Source organism: Mustela erminea, chromosome 12, assembly GCF_009829155.1.
Source record: "Mustela erminea isolate mMusErm1 chromosome 12, mMusErm1.Pri, whole genome shotgun sequence".
NCBI classification, from domain to species: Eukaryota; Metazoa; Chordata; class Mammalia; order Carnivora; family Mustelidae; genus Mustela; species Mustela erminea.
Genome location: NC_045625.1, coordinates 79054622 through 79080255, shown reverse-complemented (window position 1 = coordinate 79080255; position 25634 = coordinate 79054622). Strand labels below are relative to the sequence as shown.

At 37.2% G+C, this 25634-nt stretch overlaps 2 long non-coding RNA genes across 3 annotated transcripts in view; one reads left to right on the top strand and one right to left on the bottom strand.

The window, feature by feature from the left end:
* The window catches only part of LOC116570978, an 82569-nt gene extending 76681 nt beyond the window's left edge, over window positions 1–5888 (top strand). The window contains exons 4-5 of the long non-coding RNA XR_004277625.1: window positions 4651–4734; window positions 5625–5888. This is a non-coding gene — a long non-coding RNA (uncharacterized LOC116570978). The remainder of the gene's footprint in view (window positions 1–4650; window positions 4735–5624) is intronic.
* The window catches only part of LOC116570977, a 295788-nt gene that overhangs the window by 6507 nt on the left and 263647 nt on the right, over window positions 1–25634 (bottom strand). Inside the window, exons 3-4 of one of the 2 annotated variants that reach the window (XR_004277624.1) lie at window positions 21871–22007; window positions 20629–20778 (exon numbers count right to left, since the gene is read on the bottom strand). This is a non-coding gene — a long non-coding RNA (uncharacterized LOC116570977). Of the gene's footprint in view, window positions 1–20628; window positions 20779–21348; window positions 22008–25634 lie in introns of those variants that run through there. The other variant, XR_004277623.1, reaches the window with a different exon arrangement.

The following is a 25634-nucleotide window of genomic DNA, read 5'->3' as shown; positions in this document are numbered from 1 at the left end:
AAACAGAAGCATATGGTAGGAAGGGGCCTCAGCAGGAGATGGCTGAAATGCCAAGGCTCGCACATAAACAAAATATATGCAAAAATGTGTGTTCATAGAAGCTGTCAGCCACAGCTTCAGGAAATAATAAGCTTGCAAAGGAAGACAGAGTTTTACTGTGACCACAGTTACCTAGGAGTCTGTATTTTTAGTTTAATTTTTTATTGCTCTATAAAGTGGTACACCAGAGCAGGCTAGTCCCAGATAGTTAATTATGCATAAGCAGTTGCAAAGTTCGATTTTGCTGTATAATATTGAGCCACATATTCTGCACTGTATATTTTGCTCATACCTACTGCAGACTTCCACATGACAGCTGAATTGCAAACTGTAAGTGACTTCATTGCTGCCTTTTTTTGAAGCCCACCAACTATCCAAAGGGAACGTTGAACTAAGTTCATGAATTCACCCTGCCTGTGTAACTGAAACGTAAGTGGCTCCTCTTTCCGGAGGTGTATTAATTAACATTTTAGGTGTGCATTGGGCACCTTCTCCCTTATTGTTTCTTTCAAATATGCTTCTGTGCGAAGTGAACGTTCTTAATCAAAATCCTTTCTTTCCGTAATAGCTCTGATCACAGGAAGGCAGCTGTCTGGCTGCACTGAATCTTTACCTTTTACGAGTGAAAACGCACAGTATGTCCCCTTTTGACTTGTCAGCTCCTATGTTGGGACAACCCTGGTGTTATCGCTTAGTATTATCAGTTTGACTGCAACCTTCAAACTTGTGTGTCCCTTTGCTGTGAATATTTTAATATTCCGTGATGATATTGTTAGAACTGGGGGATCTGTAAGGACAGAACTCAAAGACAGAACCCTGTGTGATTTCGAAAATATGCTCCAGGCATTTTATGTACCAATGTTGACAATAGATAAAACAAGTTATTGTTCTAAAAAATAAAAGTGGTGCGGGCTCTCCTGTGGACAGTTACAGTAAGGGAAAAAAATGCTATCTCCAAGTTGAGTGAGTACACTTTAAGTTCGAATTGCATAAATAATACACCTTATTTCATTTAAATATTTGTATTTTATCTGAAGGATAATCGTGTCTCTTCATGTCATATTTAAAATACATTTTCTTGCCTTTCACCCTCTGTTCTCAATGGTCCCTAAGAGAGAAACTATTTATTTAACCTAAAAAAAAAAGTTACTTATTTATTCTTTTATTTGGAGGATGATTTTAAAATATACCTCATGCTTTTAATTCTTAAAAGAAAGAATTTATGGAAAAGGTACTGGGAATTTAGGGCTGTCTTTGCAATTTAGTGTCTTGTCTAAAACTAGGGATGTTATTGGTTATATGACAAAAAATTGGTGTAATATTGGCTTCCCCAATGCTCCAAATACTTCATATCCATTTATTGATTTGCTTGCTTCATTGTATGAACATAAATAAATAAATGACATTTGTAAGCAGTTTTCTTTCAGAAGTGTTATCTGGAAGGCACTTTGCTGGGCATTGACATAATCAGAATATCAGGACTTCTGTATTAATCCGTACTTTGAGCTGGAAAAGTATCCGTAGGAATGCCCGCCTGTCAGAGTCTTACTGCTGGTAGAAGAAGCATGTGTCTATAAAAAGTCTTCTTGGGTCATTTTTAAAAGGTTTGTTCCTCTTTTTCTCTCTCATCATTCCATCCTAACCCTTCCACGTTGAGTAACTGAGGAAACCCTCAAACACAAAACTGGGGAATTTGCACCCTAATGAACCACAGACTCCTAAATTCGCATCGGCGGGATCACAACGGAGGCAGTGTTTGAGTGGGTGGCAATTTACTGGAGACTATCCGGGAGCAACTGACTGAATGTCAAATTCTACTCGCAGGAACGTGGGCCGTGCCTGCACACATTTTACTCTCTGTGGACAAATACAGAGAACTGGATTGAGATATTTCTCAGAATCTTTTTTTTTTTTTTCCTTTTGGCTATGATTCTTTAGGTGGATCTGAGACAGCTCTGCTTGGCCCAGGATTGTCCCAAATGTCCTTTTAGCTACTTCATTACAGGCAACGGGAGAGCCAGAGAGAGCAACTTCAGGCAAAATGTTGACTCCTCGTGGCGTGCCTTTGATTCCAGAGCGAAAGGTGCTCTCAGCATTCTGTACGCCCTTGATTCATCTCTTAATGCTTGGTGTGTTAGCAAAAGCTTGGCCCTGAAGTGCCTTTTTTTTTTTTTTTTTTCTGAAGTACAGCCTTTCAGACACTTCTGGCAATTTGGTTTTAAAATGTGGACTAAAGACATGAGATCGGTAGTGCCATGGGGAAAATCTGCACTACACAATAACTAGAATAGTTCAAAATTTTAAAAAAAATAGTAAAAATTTGCCTCAGTACTGTGGTCAGGTCGTTATGTATTCTGGCTTTAAAAAGCTTATCAGACAAATGTTTTGCAGGAGGAAATAACTATTCCTGAGCAATCTCTAAGAATTTTGAACGCTTGCTTAGTTTTCTCTTGTAACTCTTAAAGAAAGTCTTCATGAATAAAACAAAGCAGACATCTAATAATACCTTAACATAATCAAAAACAAGTAAACAAGGCTATCACCATGTTCACAAATAGATTCAATTTCTTAAAACTTTTATTATCAAATAGCTCTTAGAGCATTTTAAGATTCTTCTCAATTACTATGATCATGTGCAATTTGTAACAGATAATTTATCTTTTACTAAACAAAATTATTGAAGGAACTGACAAGTTTTTCATGAAGAAAAATACATATGGCAGTAAGAACGCTGAATTAATACTGAATAATTGAAGATTATTTCATCAACATGAAATTCTTCCTTTTTAATTATGATTAAAGTTTTTTTGGGAGAAGTATGTGTTGGTGTTATAAAATATTTTAAATGTTAAATGTATATATTGAGAACAAAGAAAGGTATGGGTTTTAAGAAGTGAATTATTTGAATATGAACTCACATTTTTAACCTCATCACAGGTAATGTGAATGTAAATTAAACCCATCTTTTTTCTTATATTACTAGGATTGTCCTATATCCTATGGAATTTGGAAACACTGAATATTTTTATATCTTATTTGATCTCATGAAAATGAAAAGACTAGTAATATCCAACTAGAGGCAAGTGGCAGAATCCAGCCGAACACATTTTCACAAATTCCACAAAATTAAGGACTTTGCTGTTGGCCAAGACACGATGTCTCATATTCAGCTCTAGACAGAAATCCTTTCTCTTCTCAAGACGATATTCTCCCAAAGGCACCTCTTAGTGTGGTGCTCTGGTGTGGACCCACACTCCACAACTTGCCAAGAAGCACTGGCTCTGTAAATGGAGACATGTTCGAATGGTACAGAAGCAACCCTGGGAATATTCTACTTCTAATTTGCCTGACATTTCTGTTCAGTTATAAATGAAATAGAAAAAAGAAGGAAAAAAAACCAGACCCTAAATAAGTAGAAAATATGAGACGACACAACTGTGTTAGACAAGCAAAACAGTGCATTCGAAAGTGACTAAGGATGTTGATGAGTCTTGGGATTGCTGGATTGTTGCAGCCCCTTGGATAATACTGATTTAACTTTGGGAACATTTAAATTTTTCTTTCTTTCAGTTATTTTCAAATAGGACCAGAAAACAAGGAAGGAAGGAAGGAAGGACGGACGCACGAAGTGCTTGGTCTCGCCTTTCTTAGTCCCTTTGATATTTTTGGATGTTCACCAAGCTTGCTGTTACATATCTTGTTTAACTAAGGCTTGGTGTACCTGCTGCTGCATAATGATTTATTTATTTTATTGTTGAAAGTTTGTGTCAAGACTATAATGTCTAGGGGCACGTTGGTGGCTCAGTTGGTTAAGCGTCTACCCTCAGCTCAGGTCGTGATCTTGGGGTCCTGGGATTGAGCCCTATGTCCTTGGGCTCTCTGCTTTCTGAGGGTCTAACCCTCCCCAGCTTCTGTTTCTCTCTCTCTTTCTCTCATTCACTCTCAAATAAATAATTAAAATCTAAAAAATTTTTTAAAGGCTTTAATGTCTAAAATATGAAAATATAAAATGCAAATCTGGGTTAGATTCCGATAAGCATATACCCCTTAAGAAAAACATCTGAATGCAAAAACCAAATTAAAAAAAACCATTATATTTGATTGGTAGGTCTTTTAATATACTTTTATATAGGGGTGCCGGGGCTGGATGTATTAAATGTGTTCAAGTATAAAAACACAAAGAACATGTGGTATCAGAAGCAATATGAGATGTGATACTTTACTTTGCGTTTTAAGAAGAGTGTCAAAACATTTGGGGCTTCGCTTATTTTTAAACTTAGGTGTTTTAACAGTGACACATTTGCAAAGCTCTAAATATTAGTTCCTAAAGGTTATTCTTTTTATATTCTCTAACAGCATACATTATTTGACTCAATGACAGTTATTTCAATTAGAAGAACTTCAGTTAAATACCGTTTTGGCAGAGTATCTCTGGAGACTGACACTATGGTACTACTTCTCAAAAGGCTTGGCATGTTGCTTTCAAAACAGATGAACAAAACCACCCACATAAAATAATAATAATGATAATAATAATAATAAATGGGTCTAGTACAATTAATTTTCTATACGGATTGTGGTTTTACACCCCCTACTCTTTTCCTTTGACAGGTAAATGGTTGAAGACAGAAGACTTATTATAGATTTTACATCTAGCCCATGAGGATTTTGACTGATTCCACTGAGCAGGCTCAGGTCAGCTAAGTCCTTCCCTTCAAAGCATCATGGGTGTCTCCGAGCATCATTGCAAGCTTGTCCTGGCAGTAAGCCAGGCTTCAAAAGCCTTTCACGGCAGTCACTGACTCACTAATGGGCAACTGCAGGCTTTCTGATTTTTCTTTCGTTTCATGTGTTCATTTGACATAAATTTAATTAAACCAAATCTGGTGTTAAAGCAAGACGAGATAAAAGTGATATGTCTCAAATTAAAGAACTGTGAAAGATACAGGAAACAGAACTATGCTTTTTTTTTTTTTTAAATCTGTTTCTGTAAAATATCATCAATTTCCGTAAGCTCACTACTTAAAGTCGGCCAAAAAAAAAAAAAAAAAAAAAAAAAAGAGAGAGAGAGAGAGAGAGCGGTATGCATTATTAAGAATAATGTGTATCCAAGGTTAGATGAAGGTCTTGGCCCCATATTCTCTGTAGTCAAACCTTTCATAGAATTCTTATGTTTTCTTTCATTGTCACACTAAAGGTAGTCACCTCTTCACAGGATATAAGACAAGTCTGCCCTTCTTCTGGCTACATAGCTATAGTTGTTAGACAGCTCAAAAGCATACAACAGCAGAAACATGAAAAGATCATATATTAAGTATAAAAAAAATCATCATTTTTCAAAGGTCTCTTTTGGTTTTTTACTTAAGGCTAAAGAGGAGCTTGAGAGAGTGAAAAAGATCATGTTGCTTAAAAAGCTCCATTTAATTGCTTTGAATGTTGCTTTAGGAAACACCCGAGTTCCTCCTTTTAAAAATCGCTTTTTCCTCATTAAAAGAAATCTCACACGAGAGATACAGTATGTGAACTAAAAGCAGTTTTGCAATCTTTCTCAAGAATGCTCAGATTGACCCTTTTCTTTCCTGCAGCTGAAATCCTGCCACATCCTAGGACCGCATCATAAGTCGCTGGAGGTAATATGATTACTCTGAGCAAATACAACACAAACTAGCAAGTGATTGCAGTGTCCTGTGGATAAGAATCAGAAAAAAAAAACAAAAGAATCGAGCTGGCAAATTGCGTGAGAGAAGGCAGCTTTCCTTGGAGCAGGAAACCGTGTGTGGCATGCCTACCCTGAGCGTTTCTCGCATCCCAACTTTTGAGAGCCAACCTCTTTAATTACAAACAGAACTCAGGTGCCTCTTCCGTACTCTCCCACCTTGATTTCTTTCTGTAGATTCCACTGTGATTTATACGCAGGGCTTAGGATCATCAAATCCCCCTGCTATATCTTTCATTTAAGAGATGAAAAAATTAAGGGCTCGCAAGTTGACGTGACCAGCCCAGGGTCATACAGCCAGTTATTAGCACAGCTGAGACAAAATTCACATATTCTGACTCCCAGATGAATGTTTTCTTTTTTCTTTTTCTTTTTCTTTTTCTTTTTTTTTTTTTTTTTTAGCACCTCAAGTACTTCATTACAACAGATATTTTAGATTCTTTAAAATAAACTCTTCTTTGTATTCCCAGGTGTGTGTCGTGTCTCTGACCAAAGCGAAAATATTCCAATGCTATAGGTGGAATTAAATCTGTTCAAGATTCTCAAGAACCTCATATATTATTCCTTCCTTAGTACTCAGTAAATGGTATCCGTTGGTCAATCCTTTGGTTTCGGGAGTTATTAATGGGACCACTTTTCGACGATGAGTTATATGGTGAGGCATTATGCATGGAAGCCACTGAAATCTTTAATATAGCCACAAAACAGGTCCTACCTTTCACCAACAACCAAGCAGAGCAATGGCCCTCAATACAAGAAACATTTATTTCATCTTTAAGAGATTCCACTTTAAATTTTACCCTGAATCCAAATGGCCATTGAAATAGAAAAGACCAGTACTGTTACAGCCCACCTTAGACATAAAGACTTTAAAAAAATCTCCTAAAATAATGAATACTGTTATGCTAAAAATAAATAAAAAATAAATTAAAAAATAATAATAATTAAAAAAAAAAACCCTGACTCTTTTTAGGCATGGATCTGAGTTTACTTACAGAGTTATTACATACTTTCTCTATGTATATTATTTGTCTATCTATCCACATTTCTAACATAGGCTCTAGTTCTATTTATTTTTTTTTTTTTTTAAGATTTTATTTATTTGAGAGAGAGCAAACATGAACGGGGGTGGGGAGAGGGACAGAGGAAAACAGAAAAACAGACCCCACACTGAGCAGAGAGCCAGACCCACTTCAGCTGGATCCCAGGACCCCAGGATCATTACCTGAGCTGAAGGCAGATGCTTTACCGACTGAGCCACCCAGGCTCCCCTGGACTTTAAAATGCTTGATGAGACTTTGTCAAGGTCCACAATGATAGCATGCGTCAATACAGTTTCATCAGTGTTTGTTCCATGTATTGAGTTCATTTATTCAACGAATCATCATTAAAAGAGTACTACATGCGGGCACCTGGGTGGCTCAGTTGATGAACCAACTGCCTTTGGCTCAGGTCATGATCCTGGAGTTCCAGGATCGAGTCCCACAGTGGTCTCCCTGCTCAGCAGGCAGTCTGTTTCTCCCTCTGATCTTTCCCCCTCTCTCCAATAAATAAATAGATAAATTAATTAATTAAATTAAATCTTAAAAAAAAAAAAGATTACTATGAGCAATTCACTGCATAAATACAGCATATATATAATGGTGAGCCGGACACTGAGTACTTAGTAATCATTTTACCTAACAGAGAGGTCGTACTTTTCTTAGGCATATATCATAATATCTGAGTAATTTTACAAAGTTAAACATGACATATTTTTTCTAATGTTTGTAATTTTCCAATTCTGGAATTTGTTAAGTATTTTGTTTTCATAAATGATGAATTTCTGGTGACAGACCACAAAGACTCAAGTTCTAATAAGTTGCTATATGATTCAACCGTGCTAGGTGATTGAGTTGTTGGATCAGAATTGAGACTGTCTATAATTGAGGATGTTTATAAATATCACCACTCAGAATATCTAACAACCAATTTTTAAAAAGCACAAATAAATGTCATAATCACCAGTGTTAATCATAAGTTGCAGAAATAAAGTATCTTTATTGTCTAATAATATAATGACTATACAATTGTCCTCAAAAAAAAATCTACCTTTTGGGGCGCCTGGGTGGCTCAGTGGGTTAAAGCCTCTGCCTTCAGCTCAGGTCATGATCTCAGGGTCCTGGGATTGAGCCTTACATCGGGCTCCCTGCTCAGAAGGGAGCCTGCTTCTCCCTCTTTCTCTCTGCCTGCCTCTCTGCCTACTTGTGATCTCTGTCTGTCAAATAAATAAATAAAATCTTAAAAAAAAACTATCTTTCTTAATTTGTTGCAGGCCTGTATAATCAAATATATTAAAGAATATGTAAGACCACTGTATGTTTTAAAGATTTATATTTGTGTCTGAAATGACTTTATACAATACAAAAGCTGGGTATCTCTTCAAATATTTAGTAAGGGGCTATTGGGGAATATAATATGTAAGTTTGATATATTTATTAGGAACAAAAATTAAAACCTCAGGTGTTCTTAGTACAAGGTTTAGAAAAACAGGCAAAATGTAACTTCATTCAGGTAACAAATGTACATATCCTTGTTGCAGCACAAGATCTTTGCAAAGCAGAACGACTCCCAAGGTGTAAGAGATTCCGAGTGTGGGGGGCACCTGGGTGGCTCAGTGGGTTAAGCCACTGCCTTTGGCTCAGGTCATGATCTCAGGGTCCTGGGAACAAGTCCCGCATCAGGCTCTCTGCTCAGGGGGGAGCCTGCTTCCCTCTCTCTCTCTGCCTGCCTCTCCGTCTACTTGTGATCTCTCTCTGTCAAATAAATAAATAAAATCTTAAAAAAAATAAAAAAAGAAATTCCGAGTGTGCCCTTATGAAGAATTTTTTCAAGACTATGAACAGTAAGAAAAGAAGTCTGGCAAATTAGTATCAAAGATTTGTCTGGGTAAGTATGAAAAACTAACGCTCACCTTAACAGTGTTAAGACACAAGCGGTTTATAAAAAACCTACAGGTGGAAAATAGAGTTCAGAACAACAAATAAGAATTTAAATAATAATCTGTAGAAATCAGGTTTTGAGACTTCTTTGTGATATTTAATCTCATTACATGGCATTTCACCTCTAGTACTTAGCACTTGGTTTAACGACTTAGCCACCATTATTAGGCAACTAGCTCTTGAAGATGGAAAGTGTAGGCGGATCCTTGGCAGAGCCTGTGCCCTTCCTTTTCAGAATTTAAATAATACTTAAGGTTTGGTGGCTGGTGTCCTGAACCTCCTCAGAGTGAAATTATGGTGCAAAATAACCTGGTACCACACATGAATTGACAGCTACTTTTTTTTAAGCAAGCAGTATTTGGTGACGTGTGGTTGAATGGTGCTCTCTATAGGTTTATGCCCACCCCTGCCACCATTTTACTTGGTATCATGTTAGAACCAGCCTTTCACACAGAATTCTGTGTGGGTCACATGGCACGATTCCTCCTCCTCACCTGACCTTCCTCCTTCCTTTCTTTAAGAAAACCACAGTCACAAATGAGAACAGTTCATGCCCATCGTATTTCTAATCAAATATATTTCATTTGGTTTATATCCTTTCTTCTGATTGATAAAGAGCCTTGGCATGGAATGTCTTGGTCACAAATGTTATCGATCTGATACTAAAGAAGAAAACCTTGGTGAAAACAGGAAAACAGTAGTAGGGAGTAAATGCTGGAGGGCAGGAGTTGGCAAACTCTTCTGGTAAAACCCGGACAATTGATGGTTATAGTGTTATAGGCCATAGTCCTGGTCTGGTCACTCAGTTCTGCTATTACAGTACTGATGCAGACCTGTATACAATTTTGATATTTTATTTATCGTGAATTTTTGGCATTAACTTTGAGTTGTAAAATATTGCATTAGAATATTATTTATCTTTATTACCCAGTTTCCAGGCACCCCCTTAAATTCTGTGCCCAAGGTCAGTGCTTCACTTGACTTAACCTACTGCCAGCCCCATGAAGCTAAAAAGCAACCACAGACAATACATAAAGAAATCAGCATGGCTGTAGTTCAAGAAAATTTTATTTATCAACGCTGCAATTTGAACTTTATATAATTTTTGCACATCATGGAATAGTGTTTCTTTTGATTTTCCACCATTTAATATCATAAAAATCTAACTTAGCTTGTGGTTTGTATAAAAATAGGCAGCTGGCTGAATTTGGATTTCAGGTCTGAGTTTGCGAACTCCTCCTTTAGAAATTCAGGTATATTTCATTTTTTAAGAGACACACACACTGCAAAAGTCACACAGATAGGAAGAAGGCTATGAAACAATAATGGTTTTCCAAGGAAAATGAAATTATGGGTAACTGTTTCCTCTATAATGTGCTTATGTTGCTTTCATGGTTCAAACTACTGAAAATATGAATGGATAGCTTATTTTTAAAATTTTAATAATGTTTTCCTTCTTGAATTGCATCAGAATGTCAGAACTGTGTGAGTGAGTTCACTTTTGATTGACTTGTAATGAAAAGTTAGTCTTAATGGGAAATTTCAAACCAACCACTGCTTAGCCTTAGGTCAAGTTGCTCATGATTTATGGACAAGAGTGGGCACACCACAGGCACTCAGCTGTTAATTCATTATTGTTTGATGCTAATTTATAAATACATATTTGTATATGTATAGACAGTACACACATCTAGCGTTTAAACATTCAAATCCTTGGATTTAAAAACAAAAAACAAAAACAATTATAATTACCCCTCAAACATGCACTACCCTTTCCCAAACAGGAGAAGCATATGAAAGAGAGGTATCAAGGCGTGATCAAAAACAGACAACAAACATGGATTTGGGAGACAGAGAGAATCTAGTTCTGTACCCCAAATCTGTTTCTTTTTTCTTCTTTTTCCCCCCAAATCTGTTTTTTAAAGAGGTGGTCAATAAGTAGAATTTCTTTTCTGTTATTAGATTCCAGGGAAGGAAGAAGGTATGCTCACTACTACTTAGGTGCAGTAGAGAGGTAAATTCATCTAATCACAGAGTCAAATTTGAAACAAAAAGTCACCAAAAGTGGTTACAACTCTCATGTTCGTAGTTCTGCATGGTGATCCATGAGCTTGACTGTTTAATTAACCACACAATCTCCAACAACCTTCCCCACAAAAAATGTATTTCATATTGTAAACTGCTTATTTCCCAGCATACGTTTGCTTCACAAATTGTCTGTGAGTGTAGCTTTATAAGTGCTTATAAAGTTATGCATGGCTTAAGTGAGGCTGTAAATAAATATCTGGCTGCAGAAGTGTACTACCACCAGATTTCAGCCTAGTTGGCACGGGGATAATGCTTTGGAGAAATTCAAGTCTGAAACAGCTTCAGTGATACCATTTAAGCTTGAGGTATATTGGCAGAACAAGGATCTGACTAGACTAAATTTGGCTTAAGCCACCTATTACTCATACCCTCTTTCTACTGCATTCACACTCCAATTAACAAACTGTATATGATACACACACATATATTTATAGTTTATATTTTTCCTGTGTTGGCAATGAAACTTTTTAAATTACTTTCTGTAAGCTGTAAGAATTTACTTGGTAAGATGAGCCTGGTTTTGGAAGTGGTGGGGTGCATGGGTTTTTCCTGTTCATCCTAGAGAAGTTACGTTTGTACCCATCACCTCGACCCCACCCTGACTTTCCACTCAGCTCACTGTGGTTTAGTGATCGTCCCTATCCTTTTTGCAAACACTAAAATTCAGAAGGAGGCTCTGTGCTCAACACTTGGCATAGACTAATACAAAGAGAGGTACACTAACATTTCAAAGTTAAGAAACTTGTTCAAGGTCACAAGTTCAGCATCTTCTGTAATAACATACCAATCTACCTCTTAATCAAAACCTATGGTTTTTTTAAAAGGTCGGGTTTATTGAGGTATAATTTAAATACATGAAAAGACACAGTTCTCTCAGTTTTGACAAACCTACTAAGTGTGTAACCACAACCACAACCAACACATAAAATATTTTCACCTCCCTAAAATGTCTTCCCTTATTATTCTTTATAATAATAAAGTCTTCAGTTTGCTTCCCTTAACCTCAGATCCTGGCTTACAGTGATCTGATTTCTGTCCCTTTAAGATTGTGTTTGCTAAAATGTCATAAAAATTGAACCATACAGTATGTTGATTTTTGTGTGGCCTTCTTTCATTTAGCATAATAGTTTAAGACCCACCTTATTTGTGCATGTTAATTCTCTTTTATTGATAAATAAAGGGACAACTTGATACGGATATATTGAAAAATTGACGAGCAGTATTCCACTGTACAGAAGTACTTCCCTGTGTTTATTCACTCACTGTAATGGACATTTGGATTGTGTCCAGTTTTTAACAATTATGAATAAAGTTACTATGACCATTCACATCTAGGTATTTGTGTGGACATGTAATTTCACTTCTCTTGCATAAGAGATTAAGATTGCATAAGAGATTGTAAGGTTATTGAGTCGTAAGTATGTTTGTTGTGTATGTTTCCTTTTTATCAGAAACTGCCGGACTGTTTTCCGAAGTGACTGTGACAGTTTTGCATTTTCATAGGCAAGGCAGGAGAGCTCCACTGGTTCTGCGTTCTCATCAGCCATTTTAACAGATGTGTAGGGGAATCCCATTGTGGCAATTTGTCTTCCCCCTAATGGACAGTGAAATTGGGCATCTTTTCCTGGGCTGGTTTTGTCATTTGTCTTGTGAAGTATCTTCTCGTATCTGGCTTTTTAAAAAACTGGGCTACTTATATTCTTGTAATTTTTAAAATATATTCTGTATACAAACATTATATCAAATATATGTTTTCCAAATATTCTCCCTGTCTGTATTTTTTACCACTTACTTTTTTTTTTTAACAGTTCTAAGAAGTTTTAACAGCAAAAGTGAGAGGCAGGCATAGAGACGCCCCAAATATATCCTATGCCACACACGCGCATGGCTTCTTCCACTAACACCATCTCGCATCAGAAGGAACACTTGTTACAAGTGACGAACCTACACTGACATATCACAGTCACCCTGGTTTACATTTGGGTTCACTCTTGGTGTTGTACATTCTAGAGGTTTGCAGAAATGTATTAGGACATGTCATCGTTGTAGTATCATACAGGGGATTTTCATGGACTCTGGGCTCCATTTGATCATCTCTTCACCTAGTTCTGGTTAACCACTGAATTTTTTTTTTTTTTTAAGATTTTATTTGTCAGGGAGATAGAGTATAGGCAGGCAGAGTGGCAAGTAGAGGTAGAGGGAGGAGCAGGCTCCCCGCGGAGCAAGGAGCCAGATGTGGGACTGGATCCCAGGACCCTGGGATCATGACTGGACCTGAAGGCAGCTGCTTAACTGACTGAGCCACCCACACATCCCTGATTTTTTTTTTTTTTTTAAGACTCTCTTCATAGTTCTGCCTTTTCCAGAATATCCTATAGTTGGAATCATGCATGTCACTTTTGGAATGGCTTCTTCAGGTTTTGCCATGTCTTGTAATGGCTTGACAGTTCATTTCCATTTAGTGCTGAGTAATATTCCACTCTCTGGCCCATTCACTTATTGAAGGACATCTTGGTTGCTTTCAAGTTTTGACAATTATGAATAAGGGTGGGATAAATATATGGGTGGTGCAGGCAGAAGTTTTCAGTCCTCTGGGTAAATATCAAGGAGTACAATTGCTAGATTATATGGTAAAAGTACATTTAGTCTATAAGAAAGTGCCAAATCGCTTTCCAAAGTAGTTATACAATGCTGCATTCCCAATAGCAATGAATGAAAGTTCCTATTACTTCACATTCTTGCCAGCATTTGGTGTTGCCAGTGTTTGGGATTTTGGCCATTAAAAAAAATTTTTTTTTTTATATTGGGTCATCAAGAAAAGTACAAGTTCCTTAATTTTGATGGGGTTTATCACTTTTTTTTATGGTTTCTGAGTTTTCTGTGCTATCCAAGAAAGCTTGGCCTAGCCCAAGGTCTCAAAAATTTCTCGTATGTTTTTTCTAGGAATTTATACTTTTAGCTTTTACATGTGTGTCTACAATCCATTTGAGTTCATTTTTGGGTATGATTTAAGATATGGACAGAGGTTCAGATTTCTTGCAATTGAAAGACTATCTTTCCTCCCTTTGGATCTTTGTCAAAAAAACAATTGCCCATATGTTTGTAGGTCTAATCTGGTTCTCTATCCTGATGCTTTAATCTCTGTGTCTATCCTTATGGCAATACATACTGACTTCATCACTAGAGCTTTATTGTGAATCCTGAAATCAGATAGCATAGTTATTCAACTTTGTTCTTCTATTTCATTGTTTTCTTTTAAACAATGCTTTATAACAGAACTTGATACTAATGTACTCCAAATTATAACATTATAAATATGATATAATTATATTAAACAATAATAATACCTAAAACCTTCTTAAATTATATGTTTCAGGGGGTTTATTACTTTGAAATTTATTACTCTCTCTTATTTATACCTCTAAAAAGAAAGTTTAAATTTTTTTAGGAATATGGTTCTTAGTAAAAAATATTGTTCTCTAACAGTTCAAAAATTCAAGACTTTGGCTGAAGGAATCACATGTAGAACAGATTATCAAAATGTATTTTTAAAATACCCATCTCATATTTTGACAGTCTGTTTAGGCTAACATAAGTTTCAAGATAAAGCTGAAATCTGAAGTAAAATTACACATTTGTTTTTTAAGAAGTATAAATTCTTGAAAATCAATTTAAAATGATAAATATATACAGCCAAATGAAAGACACTCATCTATTATTATTCTTATTCTGGTCTCAACGATTTCATTTCCAAATGTATCTAGAAGATTATTGGGAATTCAGGCCTTTCATAATTTTGATTATATGCTCATGCTTGTAATGAAAGACAATTTTATTCTGAGTCCATTTGAAAAGAGAGGGAAAAAGGAACATGAGAAAAAATGGTTACAATACTCTTGCCTGTTTGGGCATTTATTGAGGACTGAAATAAGCCTGAAAAGTGTTGGCAGTGGGAACAGAAACTCAGGAATGGACATAGTGAAAATCAGTCCATACTTGGCATTCCCCTCTCAATAATAACCTCCATATTTTATCACTTCTCTTCAGTAAGCTACTTACTTCCTCTTCTTGGACCTGCTGGCAATCACAATTTATTGAGTGCTTACTCTATGCAAAGGCAAAGCATGGTCTTACTTCCTTGACAAACTTTATTTCTGATTTATGATGGTTAATTTTATGTGTCAATGTGGCTAGGTCACTGTACCCAGATATTTGTTCAAACACCAGACAGGAGATCTTTGTGAAGTTATTTTTTGGATGAGATTAGTATTTAAATCAGTAGACTCCGAGTAAAGCAGGTAACCCTCCATGATATGGGTGGTCCTCATCCAGTAAGTTGAAGGCTTTAACAGAAAACAGACTGGGGTCCCCTGAAGAAAGGGGATTCTGTCTCCAGACTGTCTTCAGACTTTAACTGCAACATCAACCACGTTGTGGGTTTCCAGTCTATTGGTCTAATCTGAGTATTTTGGACTTGTCAGCTTCCACAATAACATGAGCCAGTTTCTTAGAGTGAATCAATCTATCTATCTATCAATCATCCATCCATCCATCCATCCATCCATCCATCCATCCATCCATGCATCCATCTATCCTTTTGGTTCTATTTCTCTGCACAATGCTAACTAATGAGATTTCAACCCTTCTTAATCTCCTGCTGGAAATTTCTATGTTTCTTCCTTTATTAATCTTACCCCTATTGATGTAGGCTTGGGAGTTCCCCTACCTATTTCTCTATGTCTAAAATAAAAATCTCTAGAATTCATCTTTTATTTTATATCACCACTTCCACGGACCAAGTCTACAGTCATCAACATCATCATCTCTCTCTCCTGAATTCATCAAAATTCCTAATTAGTCTGCCTTCCCCTTTCTTCCTTTTCCCCTACATTATCCACAATACTACAAAATTAACTTGATAAGATACAGTTCTAGTATTGCCATCGTCAGCCTTAATTATCTGGGTGATTTCCCATGGATTTTGGGAAAAGATACCTACTAAAAGTTTTTAAGTGAAGTTTTAAGTGAAAACTGCATGAATATAGCCATGTAAGGCATAGGAGAGTTTACAAAAAGTAGGACCACATTTAGGCTTATTTAAAAACAAAATATACTGGGATGCCTGGGTGGCTCAGTTAGTTAAACAGCTGCCTTCGACTCAGGTCATGATCCTAGGGTCTTGGGATTGAGTCCCACATTGGGCTCCTTGCTCGGCAGGGAGCCTACTTCTCCCTCTGCTTCTGCCTGCCACTCTGTCTGCCTGTGCTCCCACGCTCTCTCTCTCTAACAAGTAAATAAATAAAATCTTAAAAAAATAATTAAAAAACAATAAAAACAAAATATACTTAAAACAGTTTAATGAATTTTGAAGAACAAAACAGGAATATATTAGTATACATGATTTCCTTTCATATTCTTTAACCTGGCTTATCTATTCTGGGATTAATTCATTGTGATAACAAACAAACAAAAAATACTTTGCTATTTAATAGTAAGTTACTATGTATTACTCCATAATCTGAATGTTTTAACTTGATCCTTTTTTGGGTTAAAAAAATGACCTAATAGAGGCATACCAAATATAATGAAAACATCAGATTTTGTTTTTAGTACATATTCAGTTTAAATCTAGAACTTCTACTTCTATGCATTCATTCTTAGGATCAGTCCATGTGTCTTCGAGCCTCTTCAGGTTTCTACAATGTTGGGGTTAAGGTAGAGTCTGAGATCATCTATAATGCCCAGCTTGCTAAAATGTAACACAGAGGCTGCCGGGGGCAATGGAAGGTTTCAGAGACGGGCATAGGCCTTTGGAAAGCAGAGGGTTGTGGGGCCACTCAGCTGTTCGAATGCTGTGGGGAGTTGCCTTCCTTGAAGCTGTCTTAGCCCAAACAGTCACCCCATGATCTCAGAGATGTATGCAGTGCCCCTAAAGCTAAGTTCAGCAGAACTCCTAGAACAAGGTGATCAACACATGGTATCTTTCCCATAATCAGACTTCTATCTCCTGTAAGCCCCTTGCCCGCATCACTTGCTTGTATGATTAACCTGAACTATGAATAAAGGTGAGAGGAAAGAAGAGCAAAGCGTCTTTCTTTCTGAGCATTGCCCCCTTGCCTTCTCCTCTCTTACACAGCCAAGTCTGGAGTCATCTCTCAGCTATCGGTACAGGTTTTGCTGGCCATTCCCAGCACTACACCAGGGTAAAAATACTTAATTCACATGTAGATTGGGAGTTGTTAATAAGATAACATATGTGAGTACCATGTTAGACTCACAGTAGTCAACTAGTAAATATTTAATTTTTCTCCCTTCCTCCTGTAGAGACCAAGGAAGTGTTTTTCAAACTCTTTGCCATGACCCAGAATCCATAGTAAGAAATGCATTTTTCATTTTTTTAACACAATATTTTGTAGCACAATTAGAAAGCTTGGAACACACACACAAACTCATGTCTGCATCCATGTGTGCACGTGTGCACACCCTGAAACATAAAATAGTAACAAAAGTTTCACAAAACAATATTTTTATATGAGAAACTGATATTTTATTTTCTATTCCAGTCTAGTCTATTCCATTTTGCTTAGTCTTTGCTAGGGCTGATTACCACCACTTAGATGATTTTATGACTCAGTAATTGGCCTAAAGGCATAATTTGAGTAAATTAAAATATTTTAAATTTACTTAAAATATTTTATCTTTCTTTTGGTTTTCAGGAAAAAGTTATGGGCTCTCTCACACATCTATTTGGTAAAGTTCAAGAAAGAAAAGAGAGCAAGATTCATACTGAGTATATTGGAAAACAGATATTTTTTTGCTCCTCCCAAATTAAGATTTATATTTACATTTTTATTTTAAGTGTGTAAGTAGACACAGTAAATTATATAACTGGTATAAGATTCAAAAATTAAATACTGCAATAAATTTCTGCATGACACGGAGCCAAGAAAACACTGATGAATGAAATGAGCCAAGAAATCTCAGCGCAGAAAACTTTAGGGCCCTGAAGAGGACCTCTTCAGGGTCCTGGGGTTAGTTTGCCAGTTTGCCCACTGGTGAGGCACTGGTCTCAGAGTGACCAGGTACAATGAGGCCAGGGGTGAGTAATAAGGTAAAGGGAAGAGCCTTACTGAAGATGTGAAAAGCGCCTTAATTAGTACCAACCCCTTCCAAACATTCACGTGCAAAGTCACAGTAGCCTTTAACCTCAAGCCAGAATAGAACAAATACCGAACTACTACTACTACACACACACACACACACACACACACACACACACACTGGAATATTACTGAGCCATAAAAAGGATGAATACTTAACCATCTACATTGACATGGATGGAACTGGAGGGTATTATGCTGAGTGAAATAAGTCAACCAGAGAAAGATAATTGTCATATGGTTCCAAGCATATGTGGAATATAAGAAACAGCACAAAGGATCATAGGGGAAGGGAGGGAAGACTGAATGGGAAGCCATCAGAGAGGGAGACAAACCATGAGAGACTCTTAATCATAGGAAACCAACTGAGGGTTGCTGGAGGGGAAGTTGGTGGGGGGATGGGATAATTGGGTGAAGAACATTAAGGAGGGCATGTGATGTGATGAGCACTGGATGTTATATGCAACTGATGAATTACTGAACTCTACATCTGAAACGAATGGTGTATTATATGTTGGCTAAATGAATTTAAATTTAAAAATTTAAAAAATAAAATTTTTTTAAAAGAGCAAATATTGAACAGGAACCCAAAAATGAAACAATGTTAATCTTCTCTAAAAATATTGAACAAATTGTTTGAACAAATCATAGATTTGGAGTTTGAATATTGATGCCCCAGAAACAAACCTTCTTTATTCTGGATTTGGTATTGATTTTGGTTGCCAGAAAAGAGAGGCACCCTCAAGCTTAGGCAAAAAGGAGATTTGTTGCTGGGACATGGTACAAAGCTAGAACTGGAGTGTCACCAAGTAATTCTAAGCAATTCTAAGTCCATAATTGCAATTCTTTGATATTTTTCATTTAAAAACATTTTTTCTCCAGTTTCACTGAGGTATAATTGACAAAATCATATGCATTTAAAGTGTAAAATGTGATACTTTGATATACATATACTTTGTGAAATAATCACCACAATCAGGTTAATTATCACATCACTTCATTTAGCTACCTATTTGTGTGAGTATGTGTATGTGGTGAGAACCCTTAAGCTCTACCCTCAGCTAATTTCAATATACAAGAGTAGTATCAACTACTGTCACTGAGCTACATATCAGACACGCAGAACTTATTCATCTTGTACCTGAAGGCTTCTATCCTTTGACCAGCATCTCCCCATCTCCTTAGCCCCAGGCCATGGTAACCATTATTCGTGTTCTGTTTCTATGAGTTCAACTTTTTCTTTATGTATATTCTATATATAAATGAGATCATACAGTGTTTGCCTTTTTCTGTCTACCTTATTTCTCTTAGCATAGTGACTTCGAGCTTCATGCACGTTGTTGCAGACAGCAGGATTTTCTTCTATGTCATGACTGATCAGTCTTACCTCTTTATCCATTCCTCTTTATTCATTCTTCCATCGGAGAGCACATTTTAAGGTTGTGTGTACATGCTGGTGATTGTGAATAATGTTGCAATGAACATGGGCGTGCAGATCTCTCTACGAGATACTGATTTCATTTCCTTTCGACATATACCCAGAAGTTGGATTACTGAACCATCTGGCGGTTCTATTTTTAAATTCTTGAGGAGCCTCCTCACTGTTTTCCAAAATTGCTCTACCAATTTACATTCCCACCGTTCGTGAACAAAGGTTCTCTTTTCTCCACATCCTTCCCAACACACAACCGTGGTTCTTAAACATTACTGCATATCAGAATACCCTGGAGGATTGTTAGAAACACTGATTTCTGGAACCTAGACTCCGGGTTTTTGAATAAGTCTGGGTTGGAGCCTAAGAACTTGCATTTCTAAGAAGTTTTTAGGTAATACTGATGTTGCTTGACAACCACTGCCTTACATGACTGTGATTCTGATGCTATTGGAGTCAGTGAAACCTGAATTCAAACTCTACCCTACCCCATCCAAGCAAAGTGACCTAGGTAAAGTAACCTCAATTGTAAATCTCTGCTTCCTCTTCTGTGAAATGGCAGTATTAAAAGGCAATCGCAAGTCTTAAATAATACAACAAACGGAGCCCAGCACATGTTAAGCAGTCAATAAAATGACTACTACAATTGTTTAAATGCAAATTGATAGTATTTTCATATCGTCGGATATTTTAGGTTTTCCAAGTCTGTCTCCCTAGCAATTTATGTCTGTAGGCAACAGTGGTAGACGCTAAAATACGAACAGGGAACTCAATTACCAGTCTTCATTTGAGATTTCCCTGATTTTGTTGACAATCTGTGCATGGGGGTTTGGCGCTTTCACACGACTAAACCATTTGAAGATAACAGTATTTCATAGCCCTTCTGATTTGGCCCTTTGTTTTTCTAGTGTGCTCAGGTACAAATCATTTTCCTCTAGTAACATCCCCAGTGAGCTTCTCTCTGGCTGTGACTTGGCCCTTCTTCAGGGTGATAGGGGGTCACTGTCGGCCTTTCAGCTGGAGATATTCACATGAGACAAATATCTAGGCAGTTATTTAATTCAGAACATCATAACATAAACAAGCTAATTGGAAATGATGAAACCCAAAGGCAATGAGGACTCTATACATATGCATGTGTTAAAAGATATATATTCACACACACACACACACACACACACACACACACAGATGTTATAGGGAAGTACTTACATCAGTTTCCAGTTCAGCCTCGTAGAGAGGACAGAAGTAAGTCTGTTGTTACCATATCCCTCTCTGTTACGGCCTCATCGGGTCTGTGTTCCTCTTCTCCAAGGTCCAATGATCCCTCAGTGTGAGCCGCAAGTTTCTAGGCTTGTAGGTCTGTGTTTCAGTTAAAGGCCAATTCCTAAGCTTTGAACTTGGGGAGCAATGAAAGCTGGATGCCCCAGCTCTTCACCGGGGTAGAACGAAGTTCTTACTTAAAAAGCTGTGAAATGAAAGTTGACTGAGATTGATGGACTGAAGGAGAAAATTCTGCCTTGAATGAAAAGCGAACCTCTCCAGGCCATCTCTAACCTTTACATGTCCTTTGAATTTTTCTCCCACACTTTTGTTTTTGTTTTCACCCTGGGGAGTGTTTGCGGGGGGAAAAAGTGTCAATGACTCAGTTCAGTTTTGTAAAGTACTAACAGTTCTTGAGAGGAAACATGTTATATTGAGTAAGTGCAAAGTATGATTATTAATCTTAATATAGTATTTTTAAACTGCTGCCAGATGGTGAATACAATGAAATATTTTGATAACTCCTTGTTATATTTTCAGAGACTTGGAGGTTTATTGAAAATATGAGGTTTTAAATATTTGAACACGCAGATGTTTTTTCAGATAGGTGTGATCAAATCCTTTCTTTCTTTCTTTATTTTTATTATTATTATTATTATTATCTTGCAAACAACATGTTGGAGTTTAAAAAGGAGGGTGGAGCTAAGAGAAAAGCAAGGGAAAAAAAAATACATACCAGTGAAAGACTCCTACAAGAATTCTAGTGGAACATCAGGCATTCCACCTCCAGGGAAATCTATGCATCTTTTAAACAGAAACTCCCTTAGATGAGCTTGTCTAGGATCTTTGAAAGAACTTGGGCCAAGCATGTCAGCATTAAAAATACTGAATTGGCTGGAAATACTGTTGTATGTCAACCTTTATTTGTCCTTTAAACCAAGAAAAAAGAATAAAAGTATGCCTGTAGGCAAAAGAAAGGTCCCCTCTTTCTTTTTCCCTCCCTCCTTTTCCTCTTGCTCTCTTCAGCTTATATGAGATTTGTAAAATGAATTGTAATAGAAAGTTCATATGACAAAAATTACAGTGGTGTGGCCAAGAAAACACCCAGGGGGCTTTTAGCTTCCGTTGTGCCAGGAATGAACTATCAGATCAGCCTTCTGGACTCAAATGCGACACTGTCAATAAGGATACATCATCTTTTTTGTGGTGTAGAAGAGCTGTCGGTTGTAATTCCCATTATTCCAAAGCCAGGATTTTCCATTAGTACAGCCACCTGCTGGGTTTCTCTACTCAGGTTTAATGGAGTCTGAATTTGAATTTATCACCATCTGTAGGAAGACAGGAAATGAGAGAGCATCACTAATTCCTTTCTTCATTTGCTAAGTGTGTGTATAATCTTTATAAGGAGGCGAGCAAATCAGCAGAGATTGGGAATGGATGGGAGAGAGAATATTTTAGTTCACATTGACATCAGAGCTCCAGACCAGGGGGGAATCATGCTGTCTGTTCTAAAGCCAATTCCAGCAACAAAAAGAATGTTTTAATTTCCTATGTAATGTAGTATCAAAATGAGGCAGATCCAGAATATTTCTCTTCAGCTTCCAAAAAGATCTCAGAAGATTTAATCAGATCTCTGGTGAAGATGAAAGACTTGGCTACGTATCAAGTTCACACACACGCACAGCATTTAAGATTTCTAATTATTAAATTCGCTTTTACATGGAGAGGTATAGAATACAGGTGTCTGTTTTATGCAGTTCCTTCTTTCCCTCCAGAGATTTCAAAAAAAAAAAAAAAAAAGAAAGAAAGAAGAAAAAGTCCTTCATAGAACCAAGAAGAAAGACCAGAGAACATCAAAACCTTCAAGATGATCCCTACAATCAAAGTATAATGCCTTCAATTCAAATAAATACATCTCAGTTGTTCCGACTTAATACAGAGTCACCAATGGTACTTCGTTGCCATTTCCAATTTCAAAAACAGTAGACAGCTTTACAAGAAAGGTGAGCAATTTGAGAGTGAATTCTGGCATTGGCAAGTAGATAAGAGCTGGCAAGTTTGATCTGCCCAATATTAACACTGCTCCATCAAGATGTTCGTTGCCTTCTGGAATCTGCAGTCCCGGCAAAGACTGGGGAGAAAAACAAGCCATTCCAGTACGCCAGCTGCAATAGGTGTCGCTGACGGCTACAACTAAAACACGCCAGAGGATGAGGACAGTTCAAAAGATGAGGGGGAAAATCCTCTCAGGAAAAGAAGGAGGATTTAAAATCAACACACACACACACACACACACACACACACACACACACATGCACACAGGCACACACACGCAGCCCCTGAGAAAACACTGCATGCCATTGTCTTTCTTCAGGAACCATGAGTTCACCCCTTTCTCATGAAACTCCCTCCATGTTTATAATCTTGGATTAATGACTCTAAACAGTGAGTCGGTTCGAAAGTCATGGGGTCAGCTCTGTGGACTTGAGGAACTCAGATAATTGGAAGGAATGTTACTTATTACAGTGAAGCAACAATTCCAGGGGAGGAGAGGAAAAGCACAACAAATAACTACACCGTTGTTCTTTAAGGCTACCAAGAGAGTTAGCGCTCCTATCAGCGAGCCTGTGAATACTGTATTGTGACAAAGCAAAATGCCTCCTGGGTGCCTGCTTCTAGTGGAAAGCTTTTGATGTTTGATCTGTAATGAGATGGAAGAAGAAAACAGTTCCCTTGGTTAACTAATACATCCTGGATGGGAACAGATTCAAAGATGTAAGTTTCAGTTCTGGGACAAGATCCCTCATCCCACTAATTTATTATTTAGAAAATTCTGTAAGTTCTTTTCTTACAGAATACCTGATGGGCTTAACGCGCTTCTGCTTTCATATTTAGCTTGGATAACAACCCTATTGATTACTATGCCATATTTCACTTTCGCCAGCCTACTTCTCTTCTCGGTGAGGACACGAGGTGAATTTTTGGCATGTCCTTTCGGCAAACGCAAGTGGACTGGAACCTGGGACATCACACGAGGCCTAGCTATTTTGTAGGGAAAGGGCACGGGTGGTAAACTAGGAAAAGTGTGAAGGGTTACCTACAACCCAGAGCTCAAGAAGAAGGTAGACTGAAAAACAAAAACAACAAGAAATAAATCAGCAGTGAATTTTACTCCACATGGCCTGCCGTGGATGATGTCCACATACGGTTATTCATACTAGGAACAGCAACTTTCGAGATCAAGTCAAACCCTAGAAAATCTGTCAGTTTGGGTTAACAGAACATTGTTATTACCTCAAGTCAAGCAGATGGAGGGCAAACTTCTCTGCTGGATTCTGCGGCTCTTTAATTAATGTCCACATTTATTATGTCAATATAATGCATCACGTTCGGTCTAAAGGTTGTTTTACATTTTTTTTTTTTTTTAACAAGAACGATTATTTCATTTACTTTCAACATTTGAACAGTTGCACGGGATTTTAGAGGCATATGTAGATACCCGGAAAATAATGTTTAAATCAGTGTATAAAAGAAAGGAAGGAACCAGTCTGGTTTTACATATTTCATTCTTGATGTAGAGATAGATTTGATACTTCTTTTATAAGCATTTCCAAATGAGGGATTTTGAGAGCACGCATGTGAACATATAACAAAAATAGAAATCTCAGATGATAAAATTGTGCGGATCTCATTACAGTATTACTCCTTCATAAAGAAATTAATAGCCGTAATTCATTTAGTGCTCTGTTTACTCTCATCGGTGAAGAACTGCAACTGGGAAAATAACACAATAGAGGCATCTTATCTTATTTCATAAATTTTGGGGTTAAGAAGGAACAAGAAATCCCTGGTGTCTGATATTATGCATGTGGAACTGTGGCGTTAAATCTTTAGCACAAGTCAGAGAATAAGCCTATTATATAACAACGAAAGAGGACGTGTGCCATAACTACAAACGTTTTTTCTTAAATAGATGACAGGCTCGCATTGTTCATTTTGGGAAAATATTTTTGCACTGTTGGCTCTAGCCTTTAATTATTTAAGTTAGTCAAATCCAAAATCGTTAAAATGTGCAAATATTACCTGGAATCACTCCAAGAGGAAACAGTAGGCAGTGATCTGGCCCCTTGGATGGAACACTCAATTGCTGCTTAGTTTCCTTTCAAACTGTAGAGTAGATACGCTCTAACCCAAATCCGTGCTCCCACCGACAACTCCTGATAGATGTTTGGGAGTTCCACGCAGGGTTTCTGAGTGGCTAGACCATACCACACCCAGTGCAGTCTCTTTTAAGTGAATCCTCTGATGAATGGTTAGTTTTCAAGTCAAACCCATTTTACACACACACACACACACACACACACACACACACACACACACACTTTCAGGGTTTTAGCATCCTAATGAGCAAGGGCTATGTGTTCTGATTTTTTTTCAGCACTACAATCTATTACATTACTATATCCCTTCATAATTCTAAAATTTTATATGCTCACAGATTTACTATAGTGACAGGGACTTCAAGAATAGATTCTAAGAGTCTACTGTGATCTCCACATTTTTTTTTTTTAAATTGACAGTTTAGGTTCTCAAACAAGGGCTATTTTGTCCCCCAGAGTACATCCAACTCAGGGTAAGGAGTACTAGCAAAATCTAGTGAGTAGAAAGCATAAATACTGCTAAATGAGCCAAAAGAGCAAGATAGACCCCCCAAACAAAGAATCATCTGGCCCTAAATGTTGATAGTTTTGAGATTTAGAAACCCTGGTCTATGTGATGAAACCATTTTGTCACCTCTAAAAAAAGGAAAAAAAAATTCTGTATTTATAGGGAAAAATCTCAAAGAATTATATCTATTGCAGGTACTGGGCTTAAGGAAGAGATATGCAATACCAATCCTGGTTGTCTTCCTTGTGATTGACATACTACTATATATGATATACTACTATGTATGA